Raw genomic sequence first — 12931 nt, 5'->3', positions numbered from 1 at the left:
GGTCCTCAAGAGCTGAAGCTGTCCCCACAGCCATTAACTGACTCAATTAAAGGTTGGTTCTTTCCACATACCTGTAACAAAGCTGACTTTACTGGAACTGAACAGAGATCTCTACTTTATCCTACCAATCAACATATTCTGGCATCTGCAAATGGGAATAAACAGCATAGGGGAAAGGAGAGTTCTCTCTTTGGCCCCACATTCCCATCTTTACTCAGGAGCAGTTTCTTTCACTAGAGACTCTGAAATATACAACCAAAATGCCACTTTTGTGTTAAACTTCACTTTCTAAAAAAGATTTGAAATATAATACTTGACAGATAACTGTCATGAGGCAGTATGTGCCAAGCAAGCTCTGAATCAGGATTTTCTGAAAATTCTTTACTTCTGTAGCTGAGTGTAAATAAGTCAAAATGTTTACCTGGCTTTTCTGCCTGTGGAGGAGGTTTAACTGATGCTAGGTCTCAAACTGTTTCCCCACTCCCTCAGTTGTGGTAAGCGTGTCTTCAGGATGGGAGGTTGTTGACAGTGAGAGCTGAGAGGGAATGCTTTTCTTTTTATAAACACCCCCAGCAGTAGCTTGGCAGTGGCACCTCACCCCATTTGTGTTCTGCTATTTATATCTGGCCCCCACACTACCCTTTGGAATCACTGCTGTTAACACATGCAATCTCCAAGAGGCTTGTAAAGCCACAGCAATTCCCCCTAACCACACAGCATGTTCAGTTCCGAGCCCTGCTGTAGGCTTCTCAGAGAGTGATCACCTCCCATTCCTAACCCTTTGACTCTGAGATGTCAAACTAAAGCAAGGATTTTACCTGAACTAGATGGTTCACATAACCTAGGGAACTTGCTGTGTTAATCTCTGGCAATGATGATGGCCATCACCATTCACTCAAGCAGCTTACTATTTTTCAGGTAACTGTGCCAGCTGCTGGGATACACAAGCAAGTAAAACAAAGACTAAAAAGCACCCACAATCTGATAAAACACATTAATATTGACACTTAACCAAAATATATGTTGAAAATCCAAGTGAGTTTTAGAAAAAGTCTAGTGAGAACACTAAGGGAAGGATTTGGTAATACCTGCGACTACAGTTCCATCTGAGTAAGGTACACAGAGCAAATATATAGACTGCAATGCTGACGAACACTTAGTAGTTCGCTGACTATGGATAAAAAACTGTGAAATATCCTAGGAAATTTATGCATATATATCAAAATACATTAATATAATATATTAGATAATGCACAATATAGAATAGCCCCAAACTGGAAACCATTCAAATGCCTAACAGTAGAATGGGTACGTTGTTATATTCATACAATAGAATTTTGTATAGTACTGAAAATGAATAAACTCTAACCATATAGAAGAAAATGTGAATAAATCTTAAAATATTTTCAAGCAAAAGAAGAGACACGAACATGTATATACTGTATGATTTAATTTAGATAGGGAACAAAATCAAACAAAGCACATCTATAGCATTAAAGTCAGAATACTGGTTACTCTGAGTAGGAAATAACTGGAAGAGGAACAATGAGAGTATCTGGGATGCTGTTTAGGTTCTGGTTTGGTCTGGGTGTTGATTATATGGATATATTCAGTTGTGAAAATTCACCAAGCTATATACTTATGTGTATTTTCCTCTGAATGTGTGCGTATGTACATATATTACTCAACCAAACATTTTAAATATTAAAGTGCACCCATTTTTATAAAACCCACCTCTAATCTTCAGCCTTCAAAACCTCTAACTTCTTCCCACTGCACTAGTTAAGCTGTTTAAGATACAATTTAATACACTAAATAGACTCCCAGCAATAGCATCATTAAAAAAAAAAAAGGTTTGATCAGAAAGAAAAAAGAGGATTTGCACATCTTTTCAGGCTTTATGTTCACATGGACCTTCTTTTAAGTCTTATGCATGTGAGCCTATGGGAGTGGGATTTTCCTGTCTTTGGTACTAAAGCCTACCAGATTTGTCTATATATCACACAAAAGACGAAGTCCACCAAAAGCACTTAACAAACACTGCCTGAAGTTCAAGGCAAGTCTGGCCTTGTTTATGCTCAGTATGCTTTTGCTCCATTCCTGTTCTAAACTTTCTTTTAGTTGAGGTATAATTAACATACAAAACCTACTAGATTCAGGTGCATAACATGTTTGATATTGTGTATATTGCAAAATGATCACCATAAGTCTAGTTAACATGTCACCATATTTAGAAATTTGTCTCTGCAATAATTTTTAAGACATACTCTCTTAACAACTTTCAAATATGCAATATGGTATTATTACTTACAATTACCATGTTGTACCTTTTATCACCATGACAGTTATTTTATAACTGAAAATTTGTACCTTTCCACTCCCTTCACCCATTTCATCCATCCCTCCCAACCCCCAACTATGGTAACCACCAATCTGTTCTGTCTTGGTTTTTTTAGTTTTTGTTTTTTAGATTCCACATATAAATGAGATCATATGATGCTTTTGTCTTTGACTTATTTCATTTTAGCATGCTGCTCTCAAGGTCCATCCATGTTCTCACAAATGGATGTGGTATATTTTATTCTTTTTTATGGCTGATAATATTCCATTTTATTTATATATGTGTATATATGTGTGTGCATGCACACACACATCACATTTTCTTTATCCATTCATCCACTGATGGACACTTAAGGTTGTTTCCATATCTTGGCTATTGTAAATAATACTGTAATGACATGGGGGTGATACATACCTTTTCAAGTTAGTGTTTTGTTTTCTTCATATAAATAAATACCCAAAAGTGAAATTGCTGGATCATATGGCAGATCTATTTTTTCCATAGTGGCTGCTCCGATATATACTACCACAAACAGTGCACAAAGATCCCCTTTTCCACATCCTTGCCAACGCTTGGTATTTTTCCCCTCGCAGTCCTACCCCTTTGTTCTTTTTGATAATAGCCGTTCTTCTAACAGATGTGATAGCCCACTGTGGTTTTCATTTGCATTTCCCTGATTAGTGACTTTGGAGATGTTTTAATGTACCCACTGGCCTTCTGTATGTCTTCTTTGGAAAAATGCCTATTCAGAGCATCTGTTCATTTTTTAAATTGGATTAATTTTTTTTGCTATTGTCTGAGTTCTTCATATATTTTAGATACTAACCCCTTATCAGATACATGATTTGCAAATATTTTCTTCCATTCAGTAGGTTGCGTTTTCATTTTGTTACTGGTTTCCTTTGCTATGCAGAAACTTTTTAGTTTGATGTAGTCCCAATTGTTTATTTTTGCTTTTGTTGCCTTTGCTTTTGGTGTCAAATCCAAAAATTACTGCCAAGATCGATGTCAAGGAACTTATTACTCTCTATATTTTCTTCCAGAGTTTTTATGGTTTCATGTCTTACATTCTAGTCTTTAATCCATTTTGAGTGAATTTTTGTATATGGCCTAAGAAAGTGGTCCAGTTTTCCCAACACCATTTATTAAAGAGACTGTCCTTTCCCCATTGTATATTCTTGGTGCCTTTTTTTTTTTAAAGATTTTATTTATTTGACAGAGAGAGAGTGAGCACAAGTAGGGGGAGCATCAGGCAGAGGGAGAGGGAGAAGCGCAGAGTTCGATCCCAGGACCCTGGGATCGTGACTGGAGCTGAAGGCAGACGCTCAACGACTGAGCCACCCATGTGCCCCCTTGGTGCCTTTTTCTAAATTAATTTACCATATATGTATGGGTTTATTTCTGGGATCTTTATTCTGTTCCACTGATCTGTGTATCTGGTTTTTTGTTGTTTCTAATTTTTTTCATAAAGATTTATCTATTCGTTTGAGAGAGAGAGAGAGAGAGAGACAGCAAGTGAGAAAAAGAGCAGGGGGGAAGGTTGAGGAAGAGGGAGAAGCAGACTCCCTGCTGAGCAGGGTGCCAAAAGCGGGGCTCAATTTCAGGACCCCAGGATCATGACCTGAGCCAAAGGTGGTCACTTAAATGATGGAGCCAGTCAGGTGCCCCAGTTGTTTTTAGGTAGGCTCCATGCCCAGCATGGAGCCCAATGTGGGACTTGAACTCATGACCCTGAGATCAAGATTTGAGCTGAGATCAAGAGTTGGATGCTCAACTGACTGAGCCACCTAGGTGCCCCTGTGTGTCTGTTTTATGTCAATACTGTAGTAGTTTGATTACTATAGTTTTATAATACAGTCTGAAATCAGGGAGCCTGATGCTTTGTTCTTCTTTCTCAAGATTGCTTAGGTTATGCAGGGTCTTTTGTAGTTCTACACAAATTTTAAAATTGCTTGTTCTATTTCTGTGAAAAAATGCCACTGGAATTTTGACAAAGGTTGCATTCAATCTATACATTGCTACGGGCAGTATGAACATTTTAACAATTTGAATTCTTCCAATCCATGAGCATGGAATATCGTTCCATTTATTTGTGTCTCCTTATACTTCTTTCAATGTCATACTTCTCAGTACATAAGTCTTTCTCCTCCTTGGTTATAATTCGAGTACTTTGCTCATTTTAATGCAACTGAAAATGGGGTTATTTTCTTCTTGCTCTCTTTTTTTTTTTTTTAATTTTATTTATTTATTTGACACAGAGAGAGAGACAGCGAGAGAGGGAACACAAGCAGGGGGAGTGGCAGAGGGAGAAGCAGGCTTCCCGCGGAGTAGAGAGCCCAATGTAGGGCTCGATCCCAGGACCCTGGGATCATGACCTGAGCCGAAGGCAGACGCTTAATGACTGAGCCACCCAGGTGCCCCTTCTTTTTTTAAGATTTATTTATTTCAGAGAGAGAGAGCATGCATGCAAGTGGGGGGGAGGGGTGGAGGGAGAGGAGAGAGAGAATCACAAGCAGACTCCCCACTGAGTTCAGAGCCCAATGTGGGGCTTGGTCTCACAATGCTGAGATCATGACCAGAGCCAAAATCAAGAGCTGGACGTTTAACCAACTGAGCCACCCAGGTGCCCCCTTAATTTTCTGATAGTTTGTTATTGGTGTATAGAAATGCAACATATGTAATGTATGGTGATTAACATAAGAATAAAAAATTTTTTTAAAAAGTAACATATTTCTCTGTATATTGACTTTGACTTTTTTTTTTTTAAGAGAGAGAGAGACAGCCCAAAACAGGGAGGGGCACAGGGAGAGGGAAAGAAATCCTTGAGCAGACTCCCCTCTGAGCACAGAGGCCAACTTGGGGCTCAATCCCAGGACCCTGAGATCATGACCTGAGCCAAAATCAAGAGCTGCACACTTAACCAACCAAGGCACCCAGGCCACCCTCTGTATATTGACTCTGTATCCTGCAATTTTACTGAATTTACTAGTTCTAATGGTTTTTTGGTGGAATCTTTAAGATTTTCTATATATAAAATGCCATGTCATCTGCAGAGTGATAATTTTCCTTCTTCATCTCCAATTTGGATGACTTTTATCTTTTTCTTGCCCAATTGCTGTGACTACGACTTCAACACTATGTTGAATAAAAGTGGCAATAGTGGGCATCGTTGGGGCTCCTGGGTGGCTCAGTTGGTTAAGAGTCTGACTCTTGGGGGGCGCCTGGGTGGCTCAGTTGGTTAAGCGACTGCCTTTGGCTCAGGTCATGATCCTGGAGTCCCGGGATCGAGTCCCGCATCGGGCTCCCTGCTCGGCAGGGAGTCTGCTTCTCCCTCTGACCCTCCTCCCTCTCATGCTCTCTGTCTCTCATTCTCTCTGTCTCAAATAAATAAATAAAATCTTTAAAAAAAAAAAAAAAAAAAGAGTCTGACTCTTTGTTTCAGCTCAGGTCATGATCTCAGGGTCCTGGAATCAAGCCTTTCATTGGGCTCTGCACTCAGTGGGGAGTCTGCTTTTTCCCTCTCTTTCTGCCCCTCCCCCACTCACACATACTCTCTCAAATAAATGAATAAATCTTAAAAAAAAAAAAAAAAAGAAAGAGCGGGCATCTTTGTCTTGTTCCTAATCTTAGAGAAAAAGCTTTCACTTAACCCCACTGGGTTTTTTTTGTTTGTTTTTTAATTTTTTTTTTTTAAGATTGTATTTATTTGTGAGAGAGAGAATGAGAGACAGAGAGCATGAGAGGGAGGAGCAGACTCCTTGCTGATCAGGGAGCCCGATGTGGGACTCGATCCCGGGACTCCAGGATCATGACCTGAGCCGAAGGCAGTCACTTAACCAACTGAGCCACCCAGGCGCCCCCCCACTGGGTTTTAATATTAGTTGTGGGCTTGTCATAAATGGCCTTTATTATGTTGAGGGACATTCCCTCTATACCCACTTTATTCCAAGTTTTTATTATAAATGGATATTGAATTTTGTCACATGCTTTTTCTGCTTCTATTTAAATGATATGATTTTCTCGCTTCATTTTGTTAATGTGGTGTATCACACTGACTGATTTGTAAATGTTCAATCATCCTTGCATCCTTGGAATAAATTCCACTTGATCACAGGGTACGATCCTTTTAATGTATTGTTGAATTTGGCTTGCTAATATTTTCTTGAGCAATTTTGCATCTATCTTCATTAGGGCTACTGGTCTGTAATTTTCTTCTCAGTAATTGTCTTTTCTTGTCTGGTTTTGATTATCATGGTGATGCTGGTCTCATACAAGGAGTTTAGAATGTTCCCTTCTCTTTTATTTTTTGAAGAGTTTGAGAATGATTGGTGTTAATTCTTCTTTGGTAGAAATCATCAGTGAAGTTATTTGGTCCTGGAATTTTGTTTGTTGGGAGGTTTTAGAGATTTTATTTTTTATTTATTGGACAGAGAGAGAGACACAGCAAGAGGGGGAACGAACACAAGGAGGGGGAGAGGGAGAAGCAGGCTTCCCACTAAGCAGGGAGCCCGATGTGGGGCTCAATCCCAAGACCCTGGGATCATGACCTGAGCTGAAGGCAGACGCTTAATGACTGAACCACCCAGGCACCCCTGTTGGTAGGTTTTAAATTAGTTTCAATCTCCTTAATAGTAATTGATCTGTTCAGATATTTTTTCTCTTCCTGATTCAGTTTGGAAAGGTTTTATGTTTCTAAGAATTTATCCCTTTTTTTCTAAGTGGTCCAATGTGTTAGCGTGTAATTGTTCAAAGTCTCTAGTGATCCTGTATATTTCTGTAGTATCAGTTGTAATGATTCTCCTGTCATTCTTGATTTTACTTAAATCCTCTTTTTTTTTCTTGGTGAGTTTAGCTAAAGGTTTGGCAATTTTGTTTATATTTTCTAAGAACCAGCTCTTGGTTTCATTGATCTTTTCTATTGTCTTTTTGTCTCTATTTCATTTATTTCTCCTCAGACTTTTATTTCCTTCCTTCTACTAACTTTGGGCTTCATATGTTCTTCTTTTTCTAGTTTCCTGAGGTGTAAGTTAGGTTGAGATTTTTCTTGTTTCTGAGGTATGCATTTATTGCTATGAACTTCTCCCTAGAACTCTTTTTGCTGTATCCCATAATTTTTGGTATACTGGTTTGGTATTTTCGTTTTCATTTGTCTCAGATATTTTTTTGGATTTCACTTTTGAATTCTTTACTGACCCACTGACTATTCAGTAGCATGTTGTTTAATATCCACATATTAATTTTTCAGTTTTCTTTTTGCAATTGATTTCTAGTTTCATACCATTGGGTTTGGAAAAGATGATTGATATGATTTCAATGTTAAGTTTGTGAAGACTTATCTAACCTAGAGTATGTTTTATGTGCACTTGAGAAGAATGTGTATTCTGTTGCTTTTGGATGGTATGTTCTATATATACCTGTTAGGTCCATCTGCTCAAATGTGTCATTTAAGGTCAATGTTTCCATAGTTTTTGCTGTCTGATCTACTGATGTAAGAAGGGTGGTGTTCAAGTCCCCTGCTGTCATTGGGTTGCTGTCTAATTCTCCCTTTAGGTGTGTTAATATTTGCTTTATGTATTTAGGTGCTCCTATTTGGGTGCATAAATACTTATTAATGTTATATCCTGTTTTTAAATTGACCCCTTTATCATTATGTAATGCCCTTCTTTGTCTCTTATCACAGTCTTTGTTTTAAAGTCCATTTTGTCTGATACAAGTATAGCTACTCCAGCTCTCTTCTGGTTTCCATTTGCATGGCATATCTTTTTCCAACTCTTAATTTTCAGTCTGTGTGTGTCTTTATGTTTGAAGTCTCCTGGGGGCAACATATAGATGGGTCTTATTTTGTTCTATCCATTTAGCTACTCTACATCTTCTGACTGGAGAATTTATTTACATTCAAAGAATTACTGATGGCTAAAGACTTACTATTACCATTTTGTTACTTGCTTTCTGGCTGTTTTGTACTTCCTCTGTTCCTTTTTTCTTCTCTTGCTCTCTTCCATCTTGGTTTGACGACTTTCCTTAGTGGTATGCTTAAGATGCCTTTCTCGTTACCTTTTGTTCATCCACTACTGGTTTTTGCTTTGTGGTAATCATGAGGCCTACATATAAAAATTTGTAAGTCTATTTTAAGTTGATGACAACTCAAGTTTGAATGCATTTTAAAGTCTACATTATTATTCTCCCTCTAATGTTTTGTTTCTGATGTCACATTAAACATCTTTTCATCATATCATGTGTATCCCTTAACTAATTATTGTGGTGACATTTATTTTTTGTATTATTTTGTATATATATTTCTTTTAAAAAAGATTTTATTTGAGAGACAGAGAGAAGGCGGGAGAGAGAGAGCACAAGTGGGTTGAGGGGCAGAGGGAGAAGCAGACTCCCCACTGAGCAGGGAGCCTGATGTGGGGCTCGATCCTGGGATCATGACCTGAGCCGAAGGCAGACGCTTAAAGACACCCCTATATTTGTCTTTTAACCCTCATACTAAGCTTTAAGAGATTAATCTATTCCCTTCAGTAAATATTTACCTTTACCAGAGATACAGTTTTTCATATGTTTTCTTGTTACTGTTTATATTTCTTCTCAACTTAACAAGTCCCTTTAGTATTTCTTTAAGGTCAGTTTGGTGATGATGAACTCCTTTAGCTTTTGCTTCTCTGGAAAACTACCTCTCCTTCAATTCTGATTGTTAATTTTGCTGGGTAGTATATTCTTGGTTGGAAATTTTTTTCTTCCAGCACTTTGAATATATTGTCACTCCCTTCTGGCTTGCAAGGTTTCTGCTGAAAAATATGCTCATAGCCTATTTGGGTTCCCTCGCATGGTAACAACTTGTTTTCCTCTTGTTGTTTTTAAGAGTCTCTCCTTTCCCTTAACTTTTAACATTTTAATTATAATGTGTCTTGGTATAGGTCTCTGGTTTCATCTTATTTGGAATCCTCTGGAATCCTTATTTGGAATCCTCTGCCTGGATCTGGAATTCTATTTCTTTCCCCAGGTTAGGGAAGTTTTCAGTCATTATTTCTTCAAATAAATTTTCTGCCTCTCTCTCTTCTCTTTCTGGGACCCCTATAAAGTGAGCATTAGTCTGCTTCAGGTTGTCCTATAAATCCTTTAAACTATCTTCATCTTTTAAAATTCTCTTTGAAGTCCTGTGTTCATCCATTCTTCTTCCAAGTTCAGTAAGCATCTTTATGACCACTACTTTGAACTCTTTATCAGGTAAATTACTTACCTCCATTTCATTAAGGGATTTCATTTTCTGCTTTCATTTGGAACATATTCCTCTGTTTCTTCATTTTGCTTGATTGCCTACATTGGTTTCTATCAATCAGATGGAACAACTGCCTTTCTGTCTTGGAAGGGTTGGCCTTGTGAAGATAAAACTTATTGTTCAACACCGCTCTTGCTCTTAGTTGTCTCTTAAAACTTTGTAATTACACATATATCATATTTTATTTTTAATAGGTCCCAGTAATTGACCAGACTGGCCCCCAGAGCCAGGTGATCTGGAGGTGTCTCTTGGGAAGTAGTCACAAAATTGGGGCTCCAGACAAATGTATGAGCTCCTTTCTGGGAGATATGGGTGAGCTAGAGTGCAAACATGGCATTCCCTAGCCTACGTTCACTGAGAGCACCTGTATAGCCTCTAAAGGTATGCCAAACCTAAAGTTTGCCCTTTAGGCTGAAGCTCCAGGACTAGCAAGTAGGTGTCTTTCACAAAAAGACCAGGGGTGTTTTTCAGTCTGGTCTGTGCAGTGTCCTGGGATTGGTACCTACCAAGAACTCTGACTGTTACAGTCCCATTAGACACAGGAGTGCCAGTGCACTTGGCCATCAGAGCCAGGAGTGATCAAAGGATATTCCCTGGGTGACAGCCACTAAAAACCAGGCACCAGATATAAAAACTAGGATACCAGACACATATAAGAACTCCCCTCTGAGGGATGATGGCACTCTAGAGTGTAGCACAGGGAGAGCATAAAGATAATGCCCACTCTCTGAGGTGTCAGGGAAGGTTTTAGCCCTTAGATGTGTGTGTTAACAGAAGCCTGCCCCTTAGGTTGCAACTTTGACGATAAACTAATAAGCCTTTTTCACAGAAGGATTGGGTTTCTAGGTCTTTTGCCTCTTGCTGTGGTAGTTCTTGGGGCAGCCACTGGGAGTGGTACTACTGTTTAAAAATTCTCTGTTGGTGATAGTCCCGTGGGACTATCCCGTGGGATAGTCCCGTGGGATCTATGAACTGCTACCACCAAACCTAGGCGATATAGAGGTGTCTCCTGGCAGCAACTGCCCTGTAAAAATCAGGGCAGCAGAGAATGGTGTAAGCTCCTCTCTGTACGATACTGGCAAGCTGGAGCAAGGCAGAGGGAGAGCACAAAGACTGCATCAATTGGCCTCTGTTCCCTAATAGCAGTTTTGTAGTTTGTAGGCCCCCTTATGTGCGCCAAACCAGAAGCCTGCCCCCCAGGCCAAAGCTCCTGGACAAACAGGTCTCTTTCTCAGAAAGACTGGGGGTGTGTTTCAGTCTGCTATCTGTGCACTGTCCCAGGAGTCCTCACAATGTTCCAGGCACCATTTTAGGTACTGGGTATAGATCAATGAACAAAATAAACAAACATCTTGCCCTTGTTAAATTTATATTCTTGTGGCAGGAGGCAAATAACAAAATAAATAATCAAATGATATGAGTATGTCAGAATATAGTAAGTACTACAGTTTTTTTGTTTGGTTGGGTTTGTTTTTGTTTTGTTTTTTTTAGTACTACGGTTTTTTAAAAAGTATTACAAGGGAAATTGGGAATGCATGTAGAGTTTGCAATTTAAACTGAATGATTAGGGAGTTAAGAGGGCGGAGTAGTAGGAGGACCCTATGCTTGCCTCATACCTGAAACACAGCTAGATAAATATCAAATCATTCAAAACACCAGGAAATCAATCTGAGGACTAGGAGAACAAACTGTACAACTAGAGGGAGAAAAGAGGCCACGTCATGGAAGGTAGGAGATGAGCTGTGATTTGGGGGAGAAAAGAATAGCGAGTGCGGGCGCCTGGGTGGCTCAGTTGGTTAAGCGACTGCCTTCAGCTCAGGTCATGATCCTGGAGTCCTGGGATCGAGTCCCACATTGGGCTCCCTGCCCAGCAGGGAGTCTGCTTCTCCCTCTGAGCCCCCCCCTCATGCTCTATCTCATTCTCTCTCTCAAATAAATAAATAAAATCGTTAAAAAAAAAAAAAAAGAATAGCGAGTGCTAGGGAAGGGAGGGAGTCTGGATCAGGAAGAGAGGGGAGGGAGAGAGAGAGAGAGAGAGAGAATAGAGCACAGGGCTCTAGAAAAGAAAAACACTTCTCTAAAACCACTGACGTGGAAAATGAGAGCGGTTGATTACTGCAAGTTTTTACAAGTGGCTGAGCTCAGAGACTAAAGTTCTAGAAGTCCATGCGATCATTGGGGGAAGCCTGGTGGGTACAGAGGTGCTCCTGTGGAGAAGAAGGGCAGAGGCCCGGGAGCAGACAGTGTGGTCGGAAGATCCCCTGGGTCCCACTGGGAGAGACAGTCCCCCTTCTTGCAGTGCACGTGGGAGAGGTGGCACTGCCTCTCCAGGGACAAAAGAGCCAGCGGGTGCCATTGAGCTGTCCAATTCATTAGCATAGGAGCAGAGATGTCTGCTGTGGGCCGCTAACCAAGACACCAGCTTTTTGCTACTCTTTGCCATGAACTCCAAGCCCGTGCTCAGTGTGACTGCCCTTCTGGAACAAACTGGCACCATCCATACCACCGCGAGACCCTCCCCCAGAGGATCAGTGTGACACGCAAGGTCCCTATGATTTGGAGTTTTGAAACTCAGATGGCAGGCCTGAGATAAAATACAGTGCCACCGGGTGGGCAGATGGCTCTGACAGAGACATGGTAAAGGCAGGGTGAAGCCTGGGACAAACAAGGGGAGATTGTTCACTCTTCTGTAAGGGCTTCTGGAACAGCAGTGGGTGCGAACTCCCCTCTCTGAGGAGAGAGCAGGCTTACAACATTTTCCCCCCCCTTGGACATCAGCACTGACGGACTTCAGTGAGCAGCACAGCTTCCCACAGTGGAGGCTTGCACCACTTACACCAAGCCCCACCTCCCTGGACTCTGCAGGTGCTTCTGAACCAGGGCAAGGGTGCCTGAAAATCAGGGAGCAGAAAGTGGGCCCCTCCCGCAGAAGACCAGCACAAGACACCTGCACACCAAGTCTACTGACCATTGAGTGCACAAAGCTTAAGTTCGAGGGGAAATAGGATCTAGCCTCTCTTAACAAGCAGAACAAAACACACCTAGTTAAAGCTCACCACACACTGGACAAGGTCCAAACACTCCCCACTGCAGGCAAGGAGAAACTCTGCAGAGGCCTGACCTGAGGGATAGAGCAGCCAAAACACAACAGCAGAGTGCATGCAGCATGCACCAGAAACACTTCCCGAAGCGCCAGGCCCTGGACAGTAAAGGAGCTCTTCTTAATATAGACATTACTCTCAGGAGCAGGAAACATAAGAGGCTTTTCCTAACCCACAGAAGACAGAGGTCTAGAAAAAAAATGCCAA

The 12931-nt window shown here is 40.6% G+C and overlaps 1 protein-coding gene across 4 annotated transcripts in view; it reads right to left on the bottom strand.

Annotated features, from left to right (window-relative positions):
• ART3 (ADP-ribosyltransferase 3 (inactive)) overlaps positions 1-12931 on the bottom strand; it is a 145887-nt gene that overhangs the window by 31876 nt on the left and 101080 nt on the right. The window contains exon 1 of one of the 4 annotated variants that reach the window (XM_064584646.1): positions 422-532. The exons of the other annotated variants lie outside the window; for them this stretch is intronic. The gene's annotated coding sequence lies outside the window, so the exon portion shown is untranslated. Of the gene's footprint in view, positions 1-421; positions 533-12931 lie in introns of those variants that run through there. 4 annotated transcript variants of the gene reach the window in all.

The sequence above is a fragment of the Mirounga angustirostris genome, unplaced genomic scaffold (assembly GCF_029215605.1).
Source record: "Mirounga angustirostris isolate CCGP_5_RB_7025 unplaced genomic scaffold, mMirAng1.0.hap1 SCAF_2, whole genome shotgun sequence".
Taxonomy (NCBI): domain Eukaryota; kingdom Metazoa; phylum Chordata; class Mammalia; order Carnivora; family Phocidae; genus Mirounga; species Mirounga angustirostris.
Note: the sequence above shows the minus strand (reverse complement) of the source record. Positions and strands in the feature narration are given on the sequence as shown.